The 27002-nt window shown below is 38.6% G+C and overlaps 1 protein-coding gene across 2 annotated transcripts in view; it reads left to right on the forward strand.

The window, feature by feature from the left end:
- Positions 1–662: 662 nt before the first annotated feature.
- Positions 663–27002, forward strand: part of NCK2 (NCK adaptor protein 2) — a 94670-nt gene continuing 68330 nt past the window's right edge. The window contains exon 1 of one of the 2 annotated variants that reach the window (XM_068925450.1): positions 663–1025. The gene's annotated coding sequence lies outside the window, so the exon portion shown is untranslated. The remainder of the gene's footprint in view (positions 1026–27002) is intronic. The other variant, XM_068925461.1, reaches the window with a different exon arrangement.

Here is a 27002-nt window from a genome sequence, read left to right on the forward strand (position 1 = left end):
GGCTGGGAAGTTTACAGCGGGGCAGAAAGAGGTTAAGAAAAATAAAAATAAAAATCAGCGGCAGCAGGAGAGGGGCCGCGAGGCGCACGGCAACACCGGCGGCGGAGGCCGCGCACCGCTCCGCGCCCCGCTCCGCGCCCCGCGGCGGGCCCCGCGGTGACGTCACGGCCCTCGGCCAATGGGCGGCGGGGGCGCCCTGATGCCAAGGCGGAAAGTTCCCCGCGGGTCGCCGGTTCGGTACCCCGGTCCGGCGAGCGCGGCCCCGGCGGCTCCTTCCCGGCGCTGCCCTCTGCCCCCCCCCCCCCGTTTCCTTTAAGCCTCCCGCCGGTACTTTCCCCAGCGCTTCCGCTGCCTGCCGAGGGGGATTTTCACTGGGGATGCCGGGTTTCCTGAGGTGTCGGGAAATGGGGGAGGGGATGGTGGGTTTGGGGGATACGAGGGGAGACCGTTTCCGCGGCGGGCGCAGGGCCCCGCCCAGCGGGAAGCCCCCGGCCCGCAGCAGCAGCGGCGGCGGCGGGGAGGCGCGGGAGGGCCGGGGCGGGCGGCGGCAGCGCTCCCGGGGTGCGAGGCAAGAGTTCAGGGAGCTCCTCCCGCGCCATCCCGGCAGCGGCAGCGGCAGGAAGGGCAGGGCGGGGGCGGGGGCTGTGTCGGGGGGGGGGGGCGGCGGGGGAGGGGCCGATGCTGCCGCCGCCGCCGCTGCCGCCGGGCGCAGCAGGCTGAGGGAAGGCAGGAGCGGAGCCGCCGCTGAGGGCCGGGGCCTTGGACGCGTCCGGCGCGGAGCGGCGCTGCGCGGTGGAGGAAGAGGAAGGGGAAAAGGGGGGGGGGAGGGAAGCCGGCCCCTCTCGGAGGACGCAGCCCGCATCCGCCCGCGGAAGGGAAGAGGGAAGGAAAGGGGTGAGCGAGCGGGCAGGCAGGCAGGCAGGCATCGCCGCCGCCGCCGAGACAAAGAAGCGGAGCCCGCCTGGGCTGGGAGCCTCCCCGCCGCTGCCATTACTAAGCGCCCCGCTGCCCGCCCGCCGGCCGAGGTAAGCGCGGCCGCGGGCAGGGCAGGGCGCGACGGGACCCGCCGCAAAGTTGTGGTGGCCGCCGCGGGCCGTTGGGGCGGCCGGAGCGGGGGGGGGGGGGGGGGCGGGGGTGGAGGAGGGGGGTGGGAGCGGCCGTTGGCAGGGCGAGGTGGGGCGGGGGGGGAGGGAGCTCGCGGCCCCCCCCCTCCTCCTCCCGGGGTGTGTGTGTGTGTGGGGGGGATTTACCTGCCGCGGGGGGGGGGGCGGGGGGGCGTTTTCTGTGCCACGTCCAGCCGCGGGCGTTGTGTGTGTGTGGGGGGGGGAAATGGAGGAGCAGAGGCGGCTCCTCCTCCTCCTCCTCATCCTCGCCGAGTTGGCCTGTGTGTGTTTGTGTGTGACAGCCGCCGCTTTGTGTCACCCGCCGTCCTGGCTGAGGGCCGGGGCGCCCCCCTCTGCGGGGGGGAAGGGGGTGTCAGGGCCGCCCCCGCGGGGCTCCGCTCCGGCCCGGCCCGGCCCGGCCCGGGGTGGCTGCTACCCGAGGGCAAAGATTAGGGAGATAAATAAAAATACTCGCCTAGAGATTGGCACGGAATAACCTCCGCCGACAAATAAAGTTGGCTTCGCCCGTGAGCTCGCGTTGGGCATGGGTAAATCTAGGGGAAATGCCCTTTTCTTTTTTTCCTCCTTCCTTTTTATTTTCTTTTGTTTTATTTTTTTTCCTTTTTCATTACGCGAGCCCTCTTGGGAGGAGGGCAGCCGGGTAGCACCGGCACCACCGTCAAAAGCGTTTAAAAAAAAAAAAAAAAGTTTTCTGGAGAATTATCCCTGGTATTCAGGGCATGGACAAAAGTGCTCTGTGTCCAAAAGCTGCTGCGGCGGCGGCTCGGTCCGGGGGAGTGGGCCGTATAAGTGCTTTAAAAGCGGTAGGTCGTTTCCATTAGTTAAATAAGGGAAACCCAGCGCCTGACACTGTTCGGAACAAAATACTGGAAACAAACGAGCTTTACCCCCTGCAGGGTGGGAATATTCTGGTAACTGTACCGCTATACTGTCGTTGCTTTCTCCCCCTGCCCCCCATTCCACTGGTTACTTTCAGCTTTAATAGATCTAAGCCTTCCCTTTCTCCCCCTCCGCTTTTTTTCTGAGGGATAGAGTGAACATTGGTATAATACGCCACATCAGTCGACACTGATGTTAACGTAGGTAAACGACAAAAAGCTGCAGCAGCACAACATAGGTAAATTACACCGTTTGTTCAAAACGTACCACCTCTCTGGGGCTATTGAGAGGAAAAATATTTGCGTTTATAAATCTTTTTACCCTGTTTTTAATTGACAGTGTGACCACACAAACAGCTACCTTTGCTGGCAGGTTGGGTACAGTGGCCCACCTCAGTTAAAGTTGTCAGATGAGGATTTGGCCTTGTAATTCAGGTTTGACTTGTGACCCGAATCATGTGTGCCTCTGTACTGTAGTTTGTATGCTAAGATCTCCCACTAGTTTTTTTTTATAGTGCATATGGCCTTCTGTGTTTATTAGAGCTATACTGTGAACCAAAAGTAGTTTAACTCCAAATCGTCCTGTTTGTTTGTTAGGTTAAAACTTGAACGCTAATTAAAGCTCAGCACAGATTTAAAGCATTGCTCCTCTGACTGGATTCAGTTTCTTTTACTTGCTCTGAAGCAACACTTGTTTCTGAGAGCCTACTCTTGTAACTGCTTAATGTAGGAGAATTAGAGGTCTCTTTCATGAAACATGGTAATGCCCTTATAAAAACAAATCTGCATGGCCTGACCACGCATGGTTTATATCACTGAGAGTTTGGCCTGGTGACTTAATATGGAGGAATTTGAAAGGGCTTACCGGGTGGGAGCTTATTAAGAACTTCTTTTCAAAAGTGCTAGTTCTACCACTGCTTTTTAGGGATCCTAAGCAGGCAGCACCATGTAGATAATGTTAATGCTACTGCGTTTTTGTTTTGAGGATTGTAACTTCTAACGTAAAATGACTTTGCTTCTTAGAAATACTGTTCTTAAAACTCTGGAAATTGAAATCTTCTGTCGGACCCAAGTAATAACATCTTAAGCTTTGTTACCCCAAGGAGAGATTGTTTTGTCTTTATAACTTTGTCTTCTTGAAACTTTGACAGAGGATGTCACTTTTGGGAACTGTGAATAAATGTAGAGATAGAAGGCACTTGTACCAGTCCAGACTGTAATTATCTGTTTCATGGCCTATGTTAAAATATTTTCTGTAGGCTGTAATTGTTCTCTCATTGCAATGTTAGCTGTTACATTGGCTTTTTACCTATAGTAGATGCTATTTCCAGTTGTTGTTATGATACAACGTTATACAAAATCTCCTTTTCTATATGTTTCCAATAATAACAGCAGAACTCTGCATGGTCGCCTGCATTGTGTTCGCACTACCGAATATCTGATTAATTTGAAACTCCAGCCCTTGGCTTGTTACTGCAATGAAAAGGGAACTTACTGTCCGTTTTCCCTCCTCACACTATTTTCTTCTATAGTTTCCTGGCTAGCTGTGTGAGAGTGTAAGGAAAGGTATTTGCTATCTTACGTGTCATCTCACAACTAATGTCTGCTAAAGAGGAGGAACAAGGTCAGCAGTCTCCTTTTTTTCCATCCCTTGTTTTTTTGTATCCTCTGTTGCTGTTGGTGTGCTGTTCTTTTGCAGTGCTCATGGCTTTCCTCAGTAGCAGCTGTAACAGTAGCAAGTTGAAAAGTGATATTCTGTTACCTTGCTTTGCTGGTTATGATCTTGAGCTGCAACAAAACGGACTGCACTACCCTGGTTTCCCTCCTAGTTGGGCAAAAGAGCTGCTTCAAGGCTCATGAAGACAGTGCTGTATCACTTTGCTTGCTTTGGATTCAGAATCAAAATTAAGAAATCTTTAATCTGAAGCTTATGTTCTAGAAGACATTTTCTATTTGCATTGAGGGACTGATTGTTTCAAAGTTGTGGCTGTTTTGTTTTCGTTCCCCCTCTGTGTTATGACAAAGCGGGGATGCTGCTGGGGATTTAATCAGGATGTTTGAAGGAATTTTCAGGTAACTGTGTATGAAACCAAGATGCTGCCATGTTTCAGCCAGCTCAGTCTGAGTTGTGATGGAAGATGCTGGACACACTTCACTGGACACGTTGCTCAGCTGAAGTAGGTCATCTTTCATGTTCAGGAGGCAGTCTGGCTGTGTGGAGAGTGAGTTGAGGTGCTCTGCGGGAAAGCTGCTTTTTACTTCTACTGAAATAATAAACTTGAAGGCACTACACGTTATCATTGTATTTACTAGGTATACAGAAATGTTGCAAAATATGTGCTTCCAGAGAGTGAGACCTCTCTTTGACAGTTGAGAAGTCCTTATTAATTCCTGGATTGGAAAACCTTCATGGAAAATTGGGCTAGTGTTTGTAATGTGGGAAATAGCATTGTTTCTCCTTCCTAAGGGATTTAAATGAGACCTATGCAATTAATTCAGCTACTGCACTGTTGTCCAGTCTTCTGAAAGAGATACTGTATGAGATTCTAGTGACTTCTTTCTTTTGAAAAAAGACTTTTTTGCTTGTTTTTCTTTGCAAATTTATGAATATGGCCTGGGTATCCTAAGATAACTTCTGTTTCAGGTAATTCCATTCCATTTAAATTTTTCTTGCAGATTCAATCAGACTCATTACTTTCCTTGTCGTAACTTTGTCTGCTATGTTCTGCTCAATTAAACTGTTGCTCTGTTTAGTGGTGGGTGAAGCAATTCTTTCGAGTGTTAAGTTTTTTTTTTTTTTTTCTTCTTGGAGTAATCTTTTTTCTCCATCATAAGGATTCTTAATCGTTTCATAAATGCTAATGAAATGAGTAAATGTGAAGTGCGTTGAAATATATATTTTTATATTCTATTAAACACATATGACATAACAAATGAGTTTGTTTCTGACTGCTAACAAAGTGAGATCATATTTTAAAGCTAGCATAAATTACTTGATATGCAGTGAGGTGGCTTGGCAGAGTATATTTTTAAGGTTTAATAGAGTATTGTAAATTTTATAAATTCAGGTGCAGAGGAATAAATCTTGATTAGAGAATAGCAACCCCTTACATTTTAAATTATTACAAACGCTCACAGTAAGCCAGTGTTAGCAAAGTTTTAGAAATGCTTGTGTTAAGAAAAATGTCTGTCACAGTGGAAGATCAGATATGCTAGTATATCCAGTATGTTTGAAATGGTAGAAACAAACTTTGTGGCTTTAAGGCTTTCCCTTTTTAAGGCCTCTGTAGGCTGGTTGTGCTCGTTTTGGTCCTGATCTCATTAACAAGTATTAATATCGTGACATGCAGCTGATACTGATTATTCTGTGGAGCAGACAGTGAGGTGAACGTATCCATAGACGCATGTATTCTCAGAAATGCAGCTTCTGTATATTATAGTCATGGCAGAATGCTGATGCAAAATACAATGCAATATAGGTGCATTTTTATTCTAAGCTGCAGAAATGAGCCAATTTTAACTCCTCCAAGTAATTATCCGCAGAGTACGCAAAGCTGCATATGTAGTTATTGAGAGAAGTATGGAGATACTCTGCAGATAGAGTATAACTGAAACTTCTTTATTATAGAAAACCTGGTATGTGTAATATGTTTATGAAATCAGGTAGCGACCTTCTGAGGCAGCCTTCTACTTTTGAAGTCAAATAAAATATAAACATCTTTACCGTTAAAGATAGTGTTGGAAGGAAAGTACAATTAGGTGATCACTCAACCACACTTTTTCAGCAAGCTGCAAGGTTTTGAGAGTCAGAATGTTTTATTCTGTCTCTTCTTCTGAGGCTCACACTTTAGATAACTGCTGAAGCGCAAAGAGTGTGTTTGCTGTGCCCGGGCTGGGCAGCGTCCTGGATTGTTTAGCTGAAGTAGATCAATAACAGAAAAGGCACAAGCAGGCTTTCGGGTTATTGTTTCTTTGGTAGAAAGGCAGATTTTAGCTTTTCTTCCTACCTGTTTAATCTTTTTGAGTTCTAGAAAAGCTCAGAATATTTGTGGGTACCTTTAACGAAGACAAAAATGCAGGGACAAGAAGGCAAATCTCAACATTTTGTGATAGGATACAGGTTTAGAACTCTCTTCATGGAAGCAAGCGTACTAAGTTTTATCCTGTTATTATGTGAGTAGGTGCTTTTAGCTGAGTACAGTAGGCTTCTGTTGGCTGTCTCTTCTTACAGGTTGCACTTAGATCATCAACTTGATAGAGCAGCAGTCTAACTCTGCAAAGAAATGGGAGAAGGGTTAGCAAAAACAGGTGCTGGGGCAAGATTCTGGGTTCTGTCAGCAGTTTACTGTTAAAAGAAATATTATGCTTAGAATTTAAAAAAAAAAAAAAAGCTGTTTAAAAAATGAATCCAATTCTTTTCCAACTTAACTGTATCGTCGTTTTTTATTTAAAAAAATAAGGGTCATAAAATGTAGCTTTTAGATCCTGTTCTTGAAAACTAGAATAGACCATTGCAGAGTGGGAAGGTTTGAGAAATTAGTGGTGTTCCTTGTTAGTGATACACAACATAAATTAAATGTGCTGGTATAAATATGGGATTTTCTAACTTGTCCTTCTTGTCAAATTTCAGCTGGCTAAAGTAATCCTTTCTGTAGACTAATTCAGTTTTAGTTAACTATATAATAAAAAGAAGCAGTTTCAACAGTTTGATTAGTCCCTTCACAACAGTTTAGGACAGAAGAGGAACCCTAAATCCGGTGGAAACATATTTTACATATGGAGAATTAAGTTGATGTATTACTGTGAATTTCTTTAGGGCATTCTAGACTAATAAAATGTTTCAAGGAACAGCAATCAATTTAGACTCCCGTTTGGCAAGCCCTTGCACTGATAACAGTGGAGAGGAATCCCAAGTATTGATCGAAATGACTTAGTTTTTGTTGCAATAAGAACACCCTCAGCGTAGTGTAGCAGGGTTATAAGGTCTTTCCTTCTGTTCTTTCAATAGCACTCTATTCCATTTGTTTTTCCTCACATCCATTGTGCATCTTATTTGGCTACCAGTGCCAGCCTAGACTATTGCTGTTCCACAGGGATTCACTTCTTGTTTGACATTCTAATGATGTTTTGGATGGTGACCAGGAAAGTGTTTTTGAACTTTTTAATGCAAAAGGAAAGATGCATGATTGTATGCTTTCTCGGGCTGAATTTGCATTGCTGTCCTGATGGCAAATCGCATGTTCATTTCCCTGAATGGACAGTATACCTCCAGACATACAAAGAGCGTTATCAAATTTGACAGATCTTGAGTGATGATTTGCCAAGGACTCTGCGTTCTTTACTGACTGCTACAAATGAATATTGCTACCTGACTTAACAAAATTTGTTGTAGATTCTAGCTTAGGTAGAAAAATGGGTGTCCTTGTAAAACAAAGTTTAGTATTTGTTAAAAAATTAATTGGTGATTTTACATTGAAAGTTTGTTTTCCAGTGTAACAAAAGAGAAACATGTACTTAGACTTCATCCAGTCACTTTAAAGACCTATATGTTTCAGGTGCTTTCAAGTGCTTTCAGTGTTTTTAGCAACAAGCTCAACAAAATAAGGAGGAGAAAAGTGGTGAGTATATTTTAGGCCAGAAGCAGGCATGCACTTACTAATTTTTCGTCTTGTGTCAGTGCTGTCAGTCAGTAAGAGTACGACCACCCTTCTGTTCTGCTGTAGAAAGCAGGGAAGGGAGCTGACACCTGGAGGTGGGCTGGGAACAGGGACAGTGGCACAGATGGTTTGTTTGTTTGTTTTATTTTTAGCCTTGGCTGTTGTTTATTAGTAAAGTTGCAGTTTCAGTTGGACAGCTGTTTTTGGTTTATCCAAACCCCAGAAGTCTTGTAAAGTCAGATAAAAACCTGTAAATATTAGCTCTGTATTTTGTATGGGAAAGTTATGTTGGTTTATAGTCCTTCAGTATCTAGCACTCTGTAGTAACTCTGACTCAGATGACACGCAAACGGTATTTGCAAATGAGGATTTTTATTTTTTTTTTTGAGTTCTGCATTATTTTTTGTCAGCAGGACTTTCTAGCTATGCCTTTTGCATAAGTAAATTAGTACCATTTAGCTGCTGAGAAAGGTACCACTTTGGTATCTGTAAATAGTCTTTTCTAGAAGAACTTATTGGAATCCTGTGGACGGAGTATCTTTGGTAATATAATTTAATATGTACCGTTTTTCCCAGTGAGTGTTGAAATTTTGTAAAAGTCCATGCTATTTTTGCGACTCGATGGTTTTAATTAACAATGTTTTTGTCACAGTTGTGAAAGAAATTGGCTACAGTATATGTTGTTTAAATTTACTTTCCTTTAGTTGTTATATGTTGAATGTAAAAAACAAACAAAAAAAAAAAGTAGAAGGGATTCATAGGTCTAAGGATTTTTTTTAACACCAAAAAAGACTGCAAACTGTTTAGAATATAAACATACTGAGCTTCACCTTTTCTGTCTTTCCAAAAAATAAAAATTGATGATCAGTATCCCTCCTTTACATTTTCAGTTTTGTAGTCCATCTTGCTGCTGGTGCTGCAGGGGTAATGTAGAAATAATTATATTGTGGACTATTCATAAATTCACACTGTTTTGAATTCCATTTAATTCAAATAGAGAAAGAAATTAATGCTAATATCCCAAATAATTAATGCTATAATAAAGGATCTGCCTTCCACTTGACACTGAATGACTTATGTTCCGTTACATCAAAAGACTTAAATCATTCCAAGCCCTGAATATTAAAATTCTAGTTCATGAATATTAGAAATTTAATCAGATATCTCAGTAAGGACTGTAGATTGTATTGGGTTTAAAAATGGGTGATAATAAAGCTTGTGTTTAGCACAGGTATCAAAATATGACACATCATTTTTATGAGCTCTGAGGCTCTCTTAAGAGATGCATGGGGAATCATAATGAACAGAAACGTTCCAGACCTCCTGTGACAGAAATCTATTAAAGTCTATGTAATGTTATTATTAAAGCTTTGTGTCTTTTCCATTAGTACTATTTTGTAATAGTGTTGTTGTATTCCTTTAGGATCTTTTCCATTATTGCTGACCTGAGATCCTGGATGTTTATTTTGTCCAGCTGTTCCTTTTGTCCATCTGGAATTTCAGGAAGATAAATTGTCATGGTGGTTTTAAAGCTTTGGAAGTGTTCTTGCTTTGTTGTATATCCTAACATTTCTTTTATTACTGTGATCCTGTGAAAATGTAAGCATGTGCTTAACGAGTACTGGTAGCCTTATTGAAATGGATGCCTCTATTTACAAAACACAAAGCTGAGCCCGTAAATATGTCTCTTCAAGAGAAGAACCAAAATTACATTACTGATCAACTGTTTTTTTTAGTTATACATTCTTTAACTTGTCAAGACATGTATGTTAAATTACATGTTGAACTTCTGGCTGCAGTGTCACATAGCCAGCTTATTTTTACAGGCGGACCCTGCACCTATACTTTGCATATTGAGCTAACTAGAAGCAGTCCCATAAAATCAGTGGGACTGCTAGTAGTTAAACGCTATTTAATGGATGATAACGCTGAGATATTAAAGACTAAGAATGGACCAGGCAGTGCTTGATATAATGCCTGCTTAAGTTGACAAAGGAAGGAAATTATTCATTGGGTAAATAAAGAATAGTTTAGTTTGCTGTTTAATTTTAAAATAATAGAAGCCTGGAATTTAAAATAGAAAATGTGGCTATATGAAAGCAGAAAAAAGTTAAAAATAGAAATGTAGTGCAAGAAGCTCCCTTAAATACACGGGGGTTTATAATGTCTATTTTGGAGGAATCGAGGTTTGAAGATAAGTACATGAATGCAGATAGTTGAAATAATGAGTTTTTAAAACACTTTCCTCCATATTTTAACAGTAATGCACTGTTTAGTAGTGTAACTAGAGTTAGTTTCAATCTCCTGTGATAAATTTTCTTTTCAGGTTATCTGTGATTTATCTGTTTTTTTTATCTGATTTATTTTTTTATCTGATTTATCTCTCTTTTTTTTTTCTTTCTGTGTGGATCGTTCTAGTGATTAAATAGTTGAACATCTGGATTCTTTTGAGATAATATAAGCTACATGCTCATGGTTAAAAGATACTTTTATAACTGAATTATGGTATCTGGATTAATGGACATTGTTTTAATACTTGTGCAGAAATGACATGTGCAATTATGAGGTATACACGGCACGAGAAGCAGCTTGGTATTCAGTAGACTATAATGTGCTTGTACAGTAGGCAGTATAATTTCAGAAGTTTGATTCTTCAAAGATAGAAATAGTTTGATGGGAGGGAATCCTGACGACAGGTGAGTTAGGGAGGAATTGTGCTAGATGAAAGATAATTAATGTGATAGTTCAGCTAGAGCACCTATTGCTATATTATCAAGCCACTTCAGTAACAGAAGAAACTGGGAGGAATTTGTTGTGTTGTGGCAAGTGCATCCATTAAAAATAGCTACATTTTTAAAATATGCATGTGTCTAATGTACTTAAGTGTTTTAAAACGCTTAATCCATTGATGAATATGTAACGTAAGACTATAAAAATGCTACAGGTTAAATTCGGTAATACTATTTCTCTAATTTTCACTAAACTTTTGTAAAAATATTTAATTTGTGATTTACAAACATTCACGTAATGTTTTCATAACCACAGAGCATTTCTTGTTTAACAGTAAAGTTTAAAAATGCAGCTAAAATGTGTTTTAGACATACCTTCTCAGATCTGGGCTGGAAACGTACTTGCACATTTAAACACTGTTATCTTACTTTACATTTATTTTCTGTATCTGCTGTTATCTGACTATAAAACAAGAACATGTTTTTGAGATGCCAGTAGGAGAAGATATACTGTCTTCTATAAATCAGCAAGATAATTCTCAACTCATAATTGTAAAGCCTTTCTTGCTATTGATTTGAACAACTTGGCATTTCTAATTCCAGATGCAGCTGGCAGTTTAAAAATGTTTTTTCAATATATACACTGGATGTATTTGATGAAGGCACTGCTAAGGATGAGTAATTATGTCTGTCACCTCAGGTCTTCTCTGCGCTATAGTCACATAGGAGGTGTTTGTAGAAGTTCAGGGCAGGGCTAGTCAACTGTTTGCAGCTCAAAAATGAAGAAAATGTAGTGTCAAAGAGCTTCAGTCATGTCCCCCAGTCAGCTGTCACCCCTGGCTCTCATCCCAGACTGATGGGGAAAGAAATCATTTTTTGCCTTTCAAGCCCCAACCCTCAGGTAGAGCTATCCTGATCTGCAGATGAGTCTGCACTGTACTTTCCCGTGCTGTTGAAAATGCAGAGGGGCAGGACTGACAGCAGAGAACTGCTGCCTTCTCTGTCACCCAGCTAGTCAGCCCTGCCTGCCTGACTGCCACCATCTGGACTGGCAGTAGGTCTTGAGTCCTGGTTCTGACCTATTTTCCTAGGACCGGCTTTTTGAACATAAGAGATGTGTGCAATTTGCAAGAAACCATACCCGGTTTTAAACAGCTAGATTTCAGTGGATCATTTAATTATTGTAATCTAGTTGATCTTAAACAAAAAGGGTGGAGAGCAAGAATACTTGCATCTGGTATCAGTCTAATTTCATAGTTTTGCTTATTGTGTAGATGCACGTTTAGATTTTCTCAGGGAAGTACCACTTCATCCACTTCATTTTATGAATTTCGTAAATACTTGATCTTGACTTTAGAAAACCTTTAATTTAGTTAGCACACATCTTTTTTTTTTTTTTTTTTAACCTAAACAGACAATGATCAGCTCTGCTTTATGACTTGGCTGCTCTTTTCCTTCTTCTTTCATTTTGCAGTATTTTGTACATAGTTGCGGTTGGGAATAGCCTTGATCATGAGTGGATATAGTTTTGAATTGTGTGCAGTCCATTCATATAGTAGAAATATGTTTCAGCAATTAAAAAAATCATTAAACGAAAAAACCACCATCTTGTCTAGAGTAATGACATTCATTTGGGAGTAAAATGAGCAAGATTCAGCTCAAACATTAAAGTTAAAAGTGTGTTCAAAAATACAGTAGATGAGGCCTGTCAAATAAGGATAGTTTAAGCCACGCTTTTGGACCCTCATATACAGCATTTCTGTATAATTGTTTTAAACCCTACTTCCATTAATGTGTTTTGGCATTGCATTAGGATATTGGGTTGAGCTCAGCTGGAAGGTAGATTCCCACGTGTTTCAGTCAATAAATGCTTTCCATTAAGTAAAAAGAAACATTTTCATATTGAGGAAAAATTGTATGTATGTTATGTTGTTTTCGTAACCTTTCCAGTGTGATTGTTTTAAAACGTTGTAAATTTACAGAAAGTTGAATACTGTGTTTTGCGACAGTCCTGTGGAGAATGCCATACGTTTCTGCAGCTGTTGTGTGAGAGCAATGATAATCTATTGTCTTTTGTCCTCCTCCCCCCACCCCGTCCCCCTCTTCTTAAATTTCACAGCCCCTTACTTTAACCCCTCCTCCAAAGCATCTGATTCAGTCTCCTTTTCCAGGACCCTTGTGCTGCCATTGTAGTGGTGATTTGAGGCTCTTGGATGCTGTAGAGTTGCATGTATCCTGGGTAAGGTCCTTTCCAAGCAGCACAGAGGCTGACAGGCAGTTGAATGTCACCCTGCTGCTGTGCTGTGAAGCTCCTTGTTTAACAGACCACTGGTAAAGTCACTGTCGAGGCTGTTCCTCGTGGATTCTTCATGCTGAAAGAGACATTCCTGTAGATTAACAACTGGGAATAGGATTTAGATGAAGATATTTTTATTCTCGAACTGTTGGCTCACTATTCTAAGCATGTAGTAGCACACCACTAGTCATAGAAATTAGGTTGTCTGCTTGCTTTATCTGTTTAGGCTGGAAGTGAGTACATAATGCCTTACAGACTATTCTGTTCAATAGCGTACTTCCATTTTATACGTACCCACATACATGCCTGAAACCTAATTTGTTAAATCTGAATTTACTGATATCACTGCGATCCACGTTGGGGTAGGATTTACCAGTGTGAGCTGATTTTGGATTAAAATAATCATAAAAATAACACTATACTCTCCCTCCCTAAGCAGCATCCTATTCCTGCTTGTTTATTTTTTGTCATGGGAGGGGGTTGTTATCACAACAAGAAATTTGTGAGGTCTAGCTTTGCGTATCGGTGTGTTTGGGAGCTAGGGGAATGACAAAAATCTTATCTAAGTTTTTCTGTCTTCCAACAGCTGGATGTTCTCTTTTTAGTAACTTTTCTTTCTTGATCATTGTTGTTACGAAAGTCTTTTGTTCTTTTGTAGCCAAGTGTAGCCTGGGATTTTCAACCTGCAGATGTGCTTTAACATACTTAGTGAAAATTGCTGATTCTGGGCCTTTTAGATGCAAAACCAATCTGAAACTTACTTTCCATTACCTACCCTTATAAATTTAAGTTGGAGAATAGGAACTCTATGTTAAAGTGCCTCATAGGAGAGTAAAGCAAGGGATACGTGATTTACATGCAGTAGTACTAAATGCGTGTATAGTTTATTTGGGCATACTGCTTAGATTTTTTTTATTAATAATAATATTAAAGTTGATTCTTGGTGTTTATCTGTCTGCTTTTGGTGGGAAGTGGACCTAATGCAGTCATTGACCCTTCTGGTCAACAGTTCATGTATCTACAGCTTGTTTAGCTTCATTACAAGAAAAAGTAGAAAAGTGATTTTATATACAAATCACAAGGTGAATAGACTTGTTCATAAAGGAAGGGCTTTAATTTTTCTCTGGTATGTCTAATTTTTTATCGTTATGTGTGGGCTTAGAGAATGTGCTCAGCTGAGATTGATCACTGGTGTGTGAAATGACCAAATTATAACAATGGAGAGTTTTCTGAGGTGAGTAATATACTTTCATATATAGCTTCCAGCAATGAGTGTAATACACTGAAGGCCACATTTTCTGTGCTTCTGTTATTGAAATGTAGTGCTCTGATCGTTTTTCTGCTGAACTTCAATTTAGAGTTTTCCCTGAAAAACATTCAAGGGAAAAAAGCGTCAAGGCAAAATAGTAAGAATTGTCTTGGAGTGCAAGATAATCTTTAAAATTAAAATATGCAGTGAGACCTTAAAAAAAACATATAGAACATCTACTAGCATAAAGGCTAAATCTGTGAACAAGGAAGGAAAATAGCTTTACTGCCATATACCTTGAAGTTGTAATAGTTTGCTAACTCAAGTACAGGAAGTAAACTTTTACCTTCTTAAAGTATATCCCTTCATCTCCGTCATGAATCTCGTGGCCTTGCTTCAGCTAAAGGGCTATTGCTGATTTAATGATAGATGCCTGAGGAGTATGTTCTTATTATCTGCACAGCTCTGGTTCATTACTCTGCTTGAGTGCAAAGCCATTGGTTGAACTCTTCCAAACATTTAATCAACTGAGTTATGATAGCCAAGCCACCTGTGTATGAATATATTTAGTTAACTTTTCTTAAACTTGCATTTGGGACTTCAGCAATAAAAACGCATCCTTGAGGAAGAAAACCGTGCTTAAGAGTATGCATTGTTGAGAATCCTTCTTCTGTCTGTTAAACCTTTAAATTCTGACAATGTGAGAATTGCTACCCTAAATAGTCCTGCCTGTCTAGGATAGATTGTTAGGATCTGTGCAAATCATGTTGCTATCCTCGCCTTAGCTACGTTAGTATCCTGTCATTGGCCATGTTTTTTTAACCTTTTGCTTAAAAGGAAAGAAATCCTCCAGCTTGAAACCCCCTAATCTGCATATAGATGGGGATACTATACTAATATGTTCGTTAGATGTTTGTTAGTACTGCTCTCAGAACTTTAGTTTTAAAAATCCTGTTCTGTAGCTTTTTTTTTTTTTGGACTTGTTACTTAGGTGGTTATTTTATGGAGTGTTAGTATAGATAAGTAGCACTGATTTCTAGGTGCTTAGCAAGATTGGTTGACAGCGTCCTTGAAACATTTGGTTCTAGTTACCTGAACATTCTTATGTGAGCAGCTAGAGCTGGATCGTTGTCAGCGTAGCATGGGCAGTGGGAAGAAGATAGGGTGTAAGAATAGCATTTTTCCCTGTGTTGTAGATCCAGATGTAAGAATAGGAGAGATTTAAATTGCAAACTGATGGCCAGTAAGTTTTCCGGTAGCAATAATTAAAAAATTTCTTCTTTTTTTATGAAGGTGTTTAGAAACACCTTCATATGTCGTACTAAAGTCATTCTCTCATTTAGGTTTCTCGTTCTTGAAGTGGGATTTTCCTTTCTGTGCAGCAGGTCTGTACCTGTCAGACACAGGCCTGGGTTCTTGAATTGCTCTGGCAGCATTGGCAGGTGGTTTCCATGTGACCTACAAAACATACAGAAAGTTCTGTAAAGTGCAGGTATTTTAGGGTATTTGTTCTTCCTTGCAAGGAATCTTAAAATCCTCAAGAAATCTAACATTCTTTACTTATCTACTGGATGCAGTAAAATTTTGCTGTAGCATGTGAAAACAGCTTTTCTTCCCAACCACAAGCTCAGTGTACCTAAGAAGCCCAGTTCTTCTTCTTGGGGGCGGGGAGGAGTTCTGCACGTCAACCACGTTAGCAGACATGGCAATATTCTTCCCTACTTTTATTACAGAAGACTCGCTTGCTTGCTTTAGTTTCTACATTGTCTCTTCATCTCAGCCCACACAGATTTCTTTCCCGTCTAGGAATAGATTCCCTAGATGGCAACATCAGCAGCTGGCAACTCTGTGCATGTTACGCCTGGGGAAAAAGCACTGGCTTTCTTAAACCCACGGCCTCTAGCAGCAGTACAGAAAACGAGTAGATACGCTGCCATCATTAGGAGATGTAAGTGTGGATACACAGTAATCTTGTCTCTGGATAGCTGGAACACTCATCAGCTGCAACAGCTGAATGGATCTCAGTTTTGGATGAACATGATTGATTAGTGCATTGGAACAATGTACTGTCTATGTTTATTTTCTCCCAATGAGGGTGGAAGTGCTTTTTTTTTTTTTTTTTTTTTTTTTTGGTAACATCTTTCCCTCTTTTTCTTCCTTATGCATAGAAACCTTGCAGTAGTTCCTGATTTTATTCTGATTTGATGGAATCACCTCTAGTTTCTTTCTGTCTTTTCAGTCACCTATGCATTTTGGAAATTTGTATAGATATTCTGTTTTCAAAACAAATTTTGCTATGGAATATGCACATAGGAAATTCTTTAAAAATTCTGGTAAGATTTTTTTCTTAATTTTTTTTGTGTAAAGGTAGGAGTGTTTGCCCAAACGGAGTACCATCCCCAGAGCATGTTTTTGTTTGTTTGTTTTTTTTTCCAACAGTTATTACTGTTATCTTTTTACTTTGAGGATGAAAATTATTGGCTGAGATGAAAACTTAGTTTCCAGAGGCAGCATAAGGAAAAAGGAGAGGAAGGTAAAACTGAGTATGCCTAGCAGAAAGTTTGATAAGTCTGTGTTTCTCTTCATCTTCATCTGTGTCATACCATGATCTGTGATTCCAGCCTTGAAGGAAGAAAGCTAGGAAGAAAGTCATTTCAGTCATGGAATGTAATTTGATTGCTGCTTGCTAATCTGCATTTTGGGGTGGGGGCATGGAAAAAAAGGATCATTTCGTCACAAATTGCAAATAGTGGAAAGTAGATTCCCTGTAAAATAGAAATTGTAGTGGAAGGATGAATTAGCTGCTTTTTGCATACAGAACAGGACTTGCTCATTTTGGCAACAGCAAAATGTTTTGCTCAGCTCAGCCAATTTTTTTGAAACCTCACTCTAAATTGCTGAGTTTGGAGACTGTGCGATTACTTCAGCCAGCAGGAGAGCCTCATTTCTTTTTTACATTTAAAAAAATCTGTATGCTAATTCTTCTCTGATTTTTTTTTTTTTGAATGTTTACTTTATGATGTGTACCAGTCAACTACATATGCAGGAACAGGAAGAAGTAATTATTTCTTCTTCGGTCAGTTCACACTGAAATAGCCTTAAAACTCTTGATCCTGATTCTCCACTGTTCTGCAGCTTGTGAATCATTTAGTTTGTGCTGCAAGTGCAAAGTATACATATAATTCTAGTATTTTTAAAAATATATTATTTCTGCTTCACTCTCACTTAAGTCAAGTGTAAATAACTTTATATAGTTGCAAAATAGTAGGGAAATGAGCCTCCGCAAGCTAATGCATTGGATTTATTTTCAGGGACAAACGAAGGGGTCCTTTGAAGCCTGATCAAAGCCTGAGCTCTCCAATTGTGTGTAGTATAAACTATAAAGTTGGTGCTGTTTGAATAGAATCTGTTGGATTTAGGACTCTTTTAATTGGGGTTTGTATCTCTGGAACCCATATTCAACATATTTCTGGAAATGACAAATGCGCTGCCATATGGTACACCAGATTTCAAGCCACTCTGAGGTGCATGTGTGAATTTTAGAGTGCCTAGAAGAAATGAATGAAAACCACATTCTCAATTTTAGCTATTGCTGAGCTCTCTAGGCAGATTGTCAGGGGGAAGCAAAGGCTTTGAAGTAAATTTTGCTAGAGGGATTGCATGCTTATTTATGAACTCCGGTTCTAATGCAGCAAGGTATAGATGTAATTTATGGTTCAGAATATACACTGATCTCAGTAGGACTATCAGCGCCCCTGTGATTATTGTTGGAGATGCTAATAAATACTGAACTGGGCCCTGTGCTTCCTTTTGCTACTGGTAACTCTGTTACCATTTTCAGTTGTCCATTTTTCAACCACGTTTATGATTAAACCTCCCTTTCAGGCTTTAATGATTGAATTTAATTCTTATGTATTCTTGAACTGTTCTTTTTATAGATAATGATATTTCTCCTTAAAGAGTTCTGTATTGATTGTACTTCTTGAGTAGATTTCTTTAGCTTTTGTTGGTTAGTAAAAGCTGAAGAAGCATAACTGGAGACATTTGTACCAGGGTTATTTTTGGCCCTGGAGACTCAGTGGAAAACTTACTTTAAATTTAAAGAAAAGATGTTTTGAGGATTTATGTTACCGTGTTTCTTGTTAGAAAAATCATCTCTTTCTTATGAAAGACAAACTAATAAGAGTTCATTATTAAGTTCAACTGTGTAAATTTACACAAAAAACACTAGGAATTTTCTTCAGAATCGAAGGTAATGAATTTTGAAATTTTATTTTTAAATGAAGAGGGGAAAAAAAGCTCACTTCTTGTGACGTGTGATTCAAGTGATTAGTATTTTTGCCACATAACATGCTTAGCTGGTAGAATTAAAATTATTTGATCTTCCTGTACCAATAAGAGGCTGCTTGTTGGGGAAGCTATGTTGCTGTACTAAATCTTCTCACAAACCTTAGAGAAAGAAGTGCTGTAACTTTATACCAGTAATTGTGCATAACCCATTCCAGCACAGGACCTTTACGCTCTTTGATTTGTAGGAAATCCAAAGGCTTTTGTTAAGATAAGTTTACCTTCACGTTAGTTTGACAGCTCATCTCCTTAGTTCAGCTTGCTGTGTGCCAGTTGATTGCCGTTTCTGACCTTGAGCGAAAGTGTGTTTCACACACTCCAGCTGCGATACAAATGTGACTGAAGGGATGGTATTTAGTGATGTAAAAGAATAGTTTCCCATGTGTATGGGATTACCAACAGTCTTGATGTTCTTATGGTTCACAGTGTTCTGATGGGAAAAATGTTTTCCTTCCTCCTGGGAAGCATCAATTCATTAAGCTTATGTTAATTAATAAATTGGTTTGATGAGAATGGGACTTCTGGTCAGAGTCGGAAAGTAGGAAGATGCAGTTGCCCTTCGCTCCAGTGTAGCCAGGAGCCTCTTTCTGGGACGTGCACTGTGAACAGGAGAATTAGGTGTCTGCTTTCTTGCCGTGGACACAGAGCACCTCTCCTCCGTTAAGGATGGTGGTCTGGGCTCTCGGCGTTTTGTTTAGAAGTGTGAATCGACACACATTCGTCTTCCTGATACCAAAAATTGTTCTGTTGTGAGGTGCAATGGGGCATTTTTCTGAAAATTCAGAGCTGTTTATAGGAGGGGAAGACTCTACTTTCTTTCTCACTCATTGATTTCTGAATGGGCTTTTATTTATCTATCTATTTTTGAGTGAAATCCTTCAAATGTTCCTGTTTTCTTACAAGTGAAGGATTTTTTTTATTATTAAAACAAACTCTTTTAAAGGTTTGCAGTTCATATCTGTACCCCACATGAAGACTTTGATCTTAGTTGTAAATTCTAGGTACTGATGTAACGAAAGTTAGAAAAGTAATAAAACATTGCTATTCTTTGTTTCACAAAATTTAAAAAGCAATAGCTATCAGTAAGCATGTATGCAGTGTAATGCTTATTTGTAATGCTTATTTGGAATGCAATTTTGATTTTTCGGTAGGAATAAACAAATTGTTAAAAAGATGTTAGAATTTTTGGCAGAGCACCTCTTGCACACTAAGCTTCTTAAGTGTGGTTAGTGGTCTGTATAAGAATAAGGTATTCCTCAACTTTCCATCAGTACAGAAAGTTTGTTTTTAAGAAATATTAATCCATTGTGGATTTGTTAGTAAGGTCTCTTTCTTCACACCTTTAAAAAGAAAATTTTGAAATTTCTTTTGAAGGAAAGTGTAAAGTGTTTGAAAATCACCAAATGAAGAGACAGTCGGGCACTTTTGGAATTTGTGTATGCTGAATCTTTTAATCTTGTCTCATTGATCAAAAACAACAACAGTCTTCATAGTACTTCTTGTTCTGGAAGGTTGGTTTGAATTCACTAGTATATTATGTTCTGATTTTAAGGATTATATTTTAAGTTGTCAAATACAAAGCTTTAACTGAAACTTGAGCTCTTTTGGTGTAATAGTCGGTGTAGATAGATGGTTTGGATTTTCTTTATTAATAAATTTACTTACATTTGCCAAACATGAAGTTATAGTGAATCAAAAACGATGTACACACCCAGGCTACTACCAGCCAACCTTATTTTTTGTCAAAGTGACGATAACACCGAGTGACTTTCTGTTACAGTTAATGGTGGTTTGTCATCGGCTTGGTTAAGAAAATCAAACTCTGCATAGCTCTTCTGTATATATTTTCTTTCCCTGTCTGTACTGCACCTTCCCTGTCTGTTTTCTGCATCTTTTCCAGTGGGTTTTTTTTTTTTGCTTCTTACTTGTTTTTGTCCTGTTTCTTCTTCAGTTCTTGCAGCACTCTACCTTCTCGTTTAAATTCTCGCACCAGTCTCTAGAGCTCCCACTCCTTATTGTACACCAAGCATGGAATCTTTACCAGTTGCTTATTAAAAGACTAAATCTCTTATCCAAGCACTCATTTTGAAGACATCAGCAAGAAGCAATTTGGCAAATCTCTGTGTAATAAAATTAAGATATGATTGCATGCCCATCCAAGCTTTAATCTTGATATTGCAGGTAATGGCAGTAATGAAGATAAGGTAACATGGTCTAGCAACCAGAATGTATACCCAGTAGACTTGCAGTCTAATTCACGCTTTGGTGCTGTTTGGAGAAGCTCCACAGACCTGAAGCAGAACTCGTGCTGCCTTCAGGCAGTCCATCGATTTACAGATAGTTTTAGTTCTAGAAGAGTTTTCTTTGAAGTCATAGTTGTGTGATTTTTTTTTTTTTTTTAAGGAAGAATTTTTTTGATATCATTTGGTGGTAATTAACCTTAGTTAGTCTTTGAAGTTATGGGGGAAATTCTGCCCTACTGAGAAGTACAGAAGTTTTGTGATAGATTTTTGGGGGGTACCCTGTGGTCTCATACTGTTTTTCTGTGGGTTTATAATGGCTTTAGATAGGTATACAAGATACCTTAAAAATTTACTGATACATATTTATTACCCTGGCTGCTCACTCTTTAATTTGACATAATAAATCTGGCTGAAAAACAGATGGCTCGAACTTTTAAAGCTTTTGTTTATGTCTGATTACAGACTTTCCTGCTTGCTGGTGCCTGTATTCTTTCAGTAGCTTTCCAGGAAGCCTTCATACCTCAAGAGCTCTCAGGGAAGTATTGGCGTGGAAGGGGATTTTTCACCTGTGGGTATCTTGAAAGGACTGATGAAGAAACCATCCTGCCCTCCTTTGCAGTCATTCTTCCATCAAGAATCTAAAGATTCAGTCAAACAGAAGAAATTTTCACTTTGTGATAGCTTCGAGTTTGGTCTTCCAACTCCCTGTGCTCCTTTGAAGCATATTGTTTTGCAAAATACAGAACAGAGATGTCAGGTCATTGTGCTAAACTTACTTTTCTTTTAAAAGCCTGTCAAATTTTTACAGATGGCAAAGCTAAAATTTAGTTTCAGAAGCTTAAATTATGCCACGTGTATAATATTTAGCTTTACAGTTTTTAAATGTAGCACTGCCATCCTCACTAAACTGCATTACTGGTTAGCAATAGGCATATAAATCCATGCTTGGGAATTTTGGTGCATATATATTTTAGAGGTTTTTTTTTTTTCCCCTATGCAGAGGCAAAGTGGGAGAGTATGCAAGCTGTATTAGAAATAAGTAGGCCCAAATTGCTCTATTTCGTGTATTTTAAAGTGCTGAATATTTATTTACCCATCCCTGGTGTACATGATGAGTAAGAAGGAGGAGATAACTTCAGTCAAAAAACCCAATAGTTTGCATATGTAAAATTGCTATAATAATGTGGTAAAACATAAGGTTAGAATTGGTTTTGACGAAGGAATGAAAATTAAAAATGTACCTGATAAAGGGGCAGAAGCAGTCTTAGATGATGCATTGTGCTTTTTTGTCCTTGGTATTACTGCATTGTGGTGTGTTTTTTCTTGTTTGTTGGACTAGTTCAGGAATTTTGAATCCTATTTATACAGTCTGTTTGTGCCTGGATTGAATTTTTTTCTTCTTTTTTTTATATTGTGTGTTTAAACGTTTTGAGAATTTGAAGCCTGTTGCACGTTTTCTTAAAGTATCTAATGCTCTAAAAGTACAGTAGCTCTAATACAAGCTCTTGAAATTGTAATCTATAGTTAGACTGCAAATTCTTGTTGAATTTTTTTTTTTGAACTTTGAACCTTTACTCTGTGTTTATCAAGAAGAAAAGCACTTGTGGCCTCAGATGCCTGCAATATAACTGATTTAAATGGAAGGCTGTTATAGAATAAAAAGTGTGTATGCTTTAATAATCAGCAGTGGTTTTCTGAAACGGTTACTCTTAGATTTCATGGCAATAGGCTTTGTGTTCTGAAGAACATGAAATATTTGTGAGAGGTGTAACTTCCCAAGAGAGTACATGTCTGTTACAGGATCAGTATTTACTGTATCAGTATTTACTGAACAGTATTTACTGATCCTGTACATCATATGTTACAAAACTGAAGGGGAAAATAAAATGGAAGCAAATATAGCTAACATCCTGTAGAAAGGAGAGGAACTCATTCTTCCTCTTTAAAAGGAAACCTTATTTTTCAGAATTATTTAAATGTACAAGTACCTTAAACTTAGTGTTTTTGGTTCTTTGTTGTTGGTTTTTAAAACTAGAAGGTAATAATACCCTTAGCTTCATTTTCAGGCAAAGACATTTGGCTCACAAAATTGTTGTCTTCGTGTTGTCATAAATGAAGCTTAGCGTTCCTGAAGACCAATAGCGTTACTCAGTGTTGCAGGTGGAGTAGAACATTATTTCAAGGTCTGTGGCCTTCAGCTCTTATGTGAGATTCCCTATTGTGGTGGTCTTCGTTTGTTTGTAAGCCCAGCTGTGGCTTTAGATAGGAAAGGAAGGTAAATGAGAGGGGCTTAAATGGAAGCAAAAAAGCACACAAAGGGGAAAAAATAGGCATTTTAAAGAGCATGCGGAATAAACATGGAAACATACCAGAAAAGACCACATGAATCAGTAACATATATGGAAAGAGTACTTTTGTAGTAATGACTTGTAATATGTGACAGATTTTTGAAAAGCTCTGCAGTAGAAAGTAAAATTTTTGATATGGTATAAACAGCAAAAATACTAGCAGCAGAATATTAATTGTAATCAGCTTCCTAGAAGTGCCTTTTATTCCATTTTTTTTTTTAACAATTTCAGCAAAGGTAGAAATCAATAGTGTCACTGCCTTTATAGTCCCCTTTGCACACGGAAAGCTCTGGCCCGTATCTTTCAATTCTAATTGCAGAATTGGAGCATGCACCTTGAAATGTCAGAGGAATTTAACCTCCTCCCCCCAAAGTCACTATACTGTCCCTCAACCTGGAACTTATCTATTTTTCGTGGTTTTAATGGCTATTGATGGTAGGCATAGAAAGGACAATTTCATAAAATCATTGTTAAAATTTGTTTTAAAATTACGTCTGAAGAATTGAAAGGCAGTTCTTGAAACTTTAATGCTTTCTGTCCTAGAAGCAAAGTGTCTAGAGCTATGGAATATATTTAAAAGTGGACAGCATTTGTTTTTCGGACTGTTGTGTTTTAAAAACAGATCATGAGTGTAAATGTTAGCATGAAGTTTTGCTTTGTAGCCTGTGCAAGGAAGATGATTTATTAAAATCAGCTCTCAGGAAACAGCTATTCAACAAGACTCCTGTGCACCTTTTTGAGAGAGCTTTGAATGTCGCAGCTGCTTGCTACTGCTCGATGCTGAGTTTTTTGCTGTGCTTCCAAAAGGAAGGACTGACCTGTGCACATCTAAAAAGAGCAGTCACACATTTTAAGTGCTGTAATGAAAGTAGAGGGATACATGATTATAATGTACATATAAATTAAGTCCACTGAAGTAGTGAAACTTTCAGAGCTTCTGAAAGTTCTACAGATCTACTGTGTAACATTTAATATTGGTTTTTTTTTTTTTTTTTTTTTACATCCAGGTAAGATAAGAGCTTACCTTAATTTAAAAAAAAAAAAAAATCAGTCACCTTGTCAGTACCCTTCAGATCTGTGGGATTTTGTTTCTACACCTCCACCCCCTCAAACCTGAAGTTACTTTGCATCAAAGTGGTTCCTTACCAAGGAAAGTTAAACAGAAACAGTGACGTCTTTGGAATAAGTGTTGCATTCATTAGGCTGTGGTTTGGTAGGGTTTGGGCTTGTTTTTAGAACTGCAAAAAACAATTGAGCACTCTGATGAACTTCTGTGAAACAGAGTGGTAAGCATAAAATAGAAATAGCCAACTGCTCTGTTAAGGGGCGTGGGGGAAAGAAGTATTGTTTCTTAAGTCTTCCTGAAACACATGGTAGATAAAGAGAGTTCAGAGTTACCCAGGTTATAAATGAAATCTTATTAGGCAGTGGTTGCCACCTATATCTTACTACAAAGATGGCCAAAAAATTTGCTAGTTTGTTTAGTTCAGTTTGTCATATGGTATGGGACTTAAATGAGACCTAATAGAGTAGTAATTGGATTTGCAGTGCATGTATAACATGAAGAAGGATTCATGATACTGGTGCTCTGTGTGTTATAGACCACAAATGCAAAAATGAACTCTCTTGTAACAAAGAACTGGCAACAAATTGATTCCTTCAGTGTATTCTTTTTCCTCTTAAAAAAACAAAACAAAAAAACAAAGCAAAACAAAAAAACCTGAAGCAATTTGTTATTTAGGCTTGGCCAAAACATTTCTGAAAGCTCATCAGTTGCATGGTTAGGTTGCAAGCTATTTTTAAAAAAAAATCTCTAGATGTTTCATTTTAAGAAAATATTTGAAGAAAGTTTATTTTAGCTTGTTAATAATATAATGTGTCTGATACTCTAAGTTCTGCTGTAATATCTGAAAATATGGTAAGTCACTGGTTTGAATTTGGTCCAAACTGGTAAAATCCAAAATTGGCGGCTTGTAAAAGGATCTCTGTGCATGCGTCTAAGAATGATTTGAGATTAAATGTGCTGAGCAGGTGAAGATCATAGTTGATGTTTATGCATGATCTGAATTAAGTTTATGTTCAGTTCAAAAGCACAATTGTATCTTTGTGTAGTATGCATTTCTCTAAATTATTTTTTGAATGAGCTGAATGCTCTAGAATTTAGCAGATTTTGTCAGAAATAGCTTCATGTTTTCAGAGTTTTCTAAAAATCCTGTATGAAGATACGGAAGAAAATACTTAAAAAACAAACAAACAAACAAAAAGCAAAGAAAAACCTTTATCTACATGAATCTTGGTGTAGTAAGCATGTCATGGAATGTGCAATGCTAAATATAGGCCCATCCATAATGAATGCTTTACTATCCCCTGAAGTGGGTATGTTGATATGCAGAAGAACTCGGAATATTAGTGAGATTAATTTTTACCTTTGGAAGTGTTTCTTCCTGTATACAGACTGATCAGGGTTAGAAACTTTGTCTAAATTGCAGTCTGGTATTTTTCATCATCATTCACTTATTTATTTCAAGGTTTATTTATCTATTTGTAATTGATATAAAGGTTTTGAGTTAGAATTTTGTTATAATTTGTTACATTGCTTCAGTTATTTGTCACCTTCTCATTTATTCCAGAAAGTAGTTTAGAAGCCAATCTCTGAGTAGTTTCCTTTAAACAACAGATAAACTTGTGCTTATTAAAATAAGTGCTTATAAGAATACAGATATCTATAAAGAAGGGAAAAAGAAATCAATTTAACTTTTTTTTTTGTTGAATTAAAAGGCGGTGGCTCCTCCAGCTTGATAGTTGGGTGTTTTAGACCTAAAATAAACAAAATTCTGTGGCGAGGTGCAAGGTGAAACTGCCACATAATTGAGCAGTAACATAGATGCTTTCAAGGTAATAGGGAAATTGGTGGTTAAAGTAATTTAAGGAAGAAGAAGCAAAAGCAGCAAGGAGTTGTACCCTTCGATTTAAAACCCTGGATACGGCTGTCACTGCAGCTTAATATTTGAGTATGACAAAATACAATTTTCTTTCAGGTTAGTTTTAGATAAACTTAATTTGTATTTCTAGGAAGTTGATTACAATTAATATTCTACTGCTAGTGTTTTTACTGTTTATACTCTTATCAAAAATTTTGCTGTCTACTGCAGAGCTTTTCCAAAATCTGTGACGTATTACAAATCATTACTATAAATAGTTTTAAATAACAGCGTTGAAGAACATTGAACTGCATTGTTTGCACCTGTAGTCTAAAGAATCGTACTTAGTTGGGGGAGAAAAAGTTTGAAAAAAACACACTGGTAATGAAGGAGGCAAAAGTAAGTAGGAAAACTTTAATTATTGTAGTCAACACACCTTATTTTCAAAAAGTGAACTTATTGTCTCGAGGGGACAAATTTGGACAAGGTAATTGACTTTGACCTTTTGTCAGCTATGTAACAGTTAGCTTTTTTTTTTTTCCCCCTCCCTCCCTTGTTTCCAGATAAATATAATGTGTTTAGATTTTTAGTTTTCTTTCTTTCCTGACTTCAGGTTTGGAGCTACATATATAGCTAATCTGCACTTAAAATGATTACCACTTCTAACCCTGGTAGGACTCTTTTCTAGGGTATTCAGACAGAAGTGACATAATTGAATTTCCGCCCAGATACTGTATTCAGATAGCTTTGGAGATGTCATTAATTTGACAGCTGCCATAGGCAATCTTGTTTTTGAGAATTGTTATAGGAATTGCAATATTTCTAACTCTTGTCATTGACACTGATTTGGTGTGATAAAATAAGTAGAATAAGGCACTATTAAATTTGTACAAGACAAGCGAAAGTGAAAAAATTCAGTGCTGAAAAAATCAGAAGTGAAGTTGTTACCAATTTTTTGGGGGGTGTTAAGAGATTTTGGAATACTTGGCTATCTTGCAACAGCAATAATAGCGATGCCTATAGCTAAGGCTGCTACTTGCTATACCCAATGGTAACATTTTTATTCTTGCTGTCAACCTGAAGCAAAGTTTCTGGGGCAGTTCAGGCAAAAACTGGTTCAACTGTTTCCAACTAGTTTTGGAAGAAAAAAGCAGGTGTTGTTAAGGACTCTATGTTCTTTGGAAAATAGTGACTCAAGCATTAGTTACTT

Source organism: Struthio camelus, chromosome 1 (genome assembly GCF_040807025.1).
Source record: "Struthio camelus isolate bStrCam1 chromosome 1, bStrCam1.hap1, whole genome shotgun sequence".
In the NCBI taxonomy this organism is placed as follows: Eukaryota; Metazoa; Chordata; class Aves; order Struthioniformes; family Struthionidae; genus Struthio; species Struthio camelus.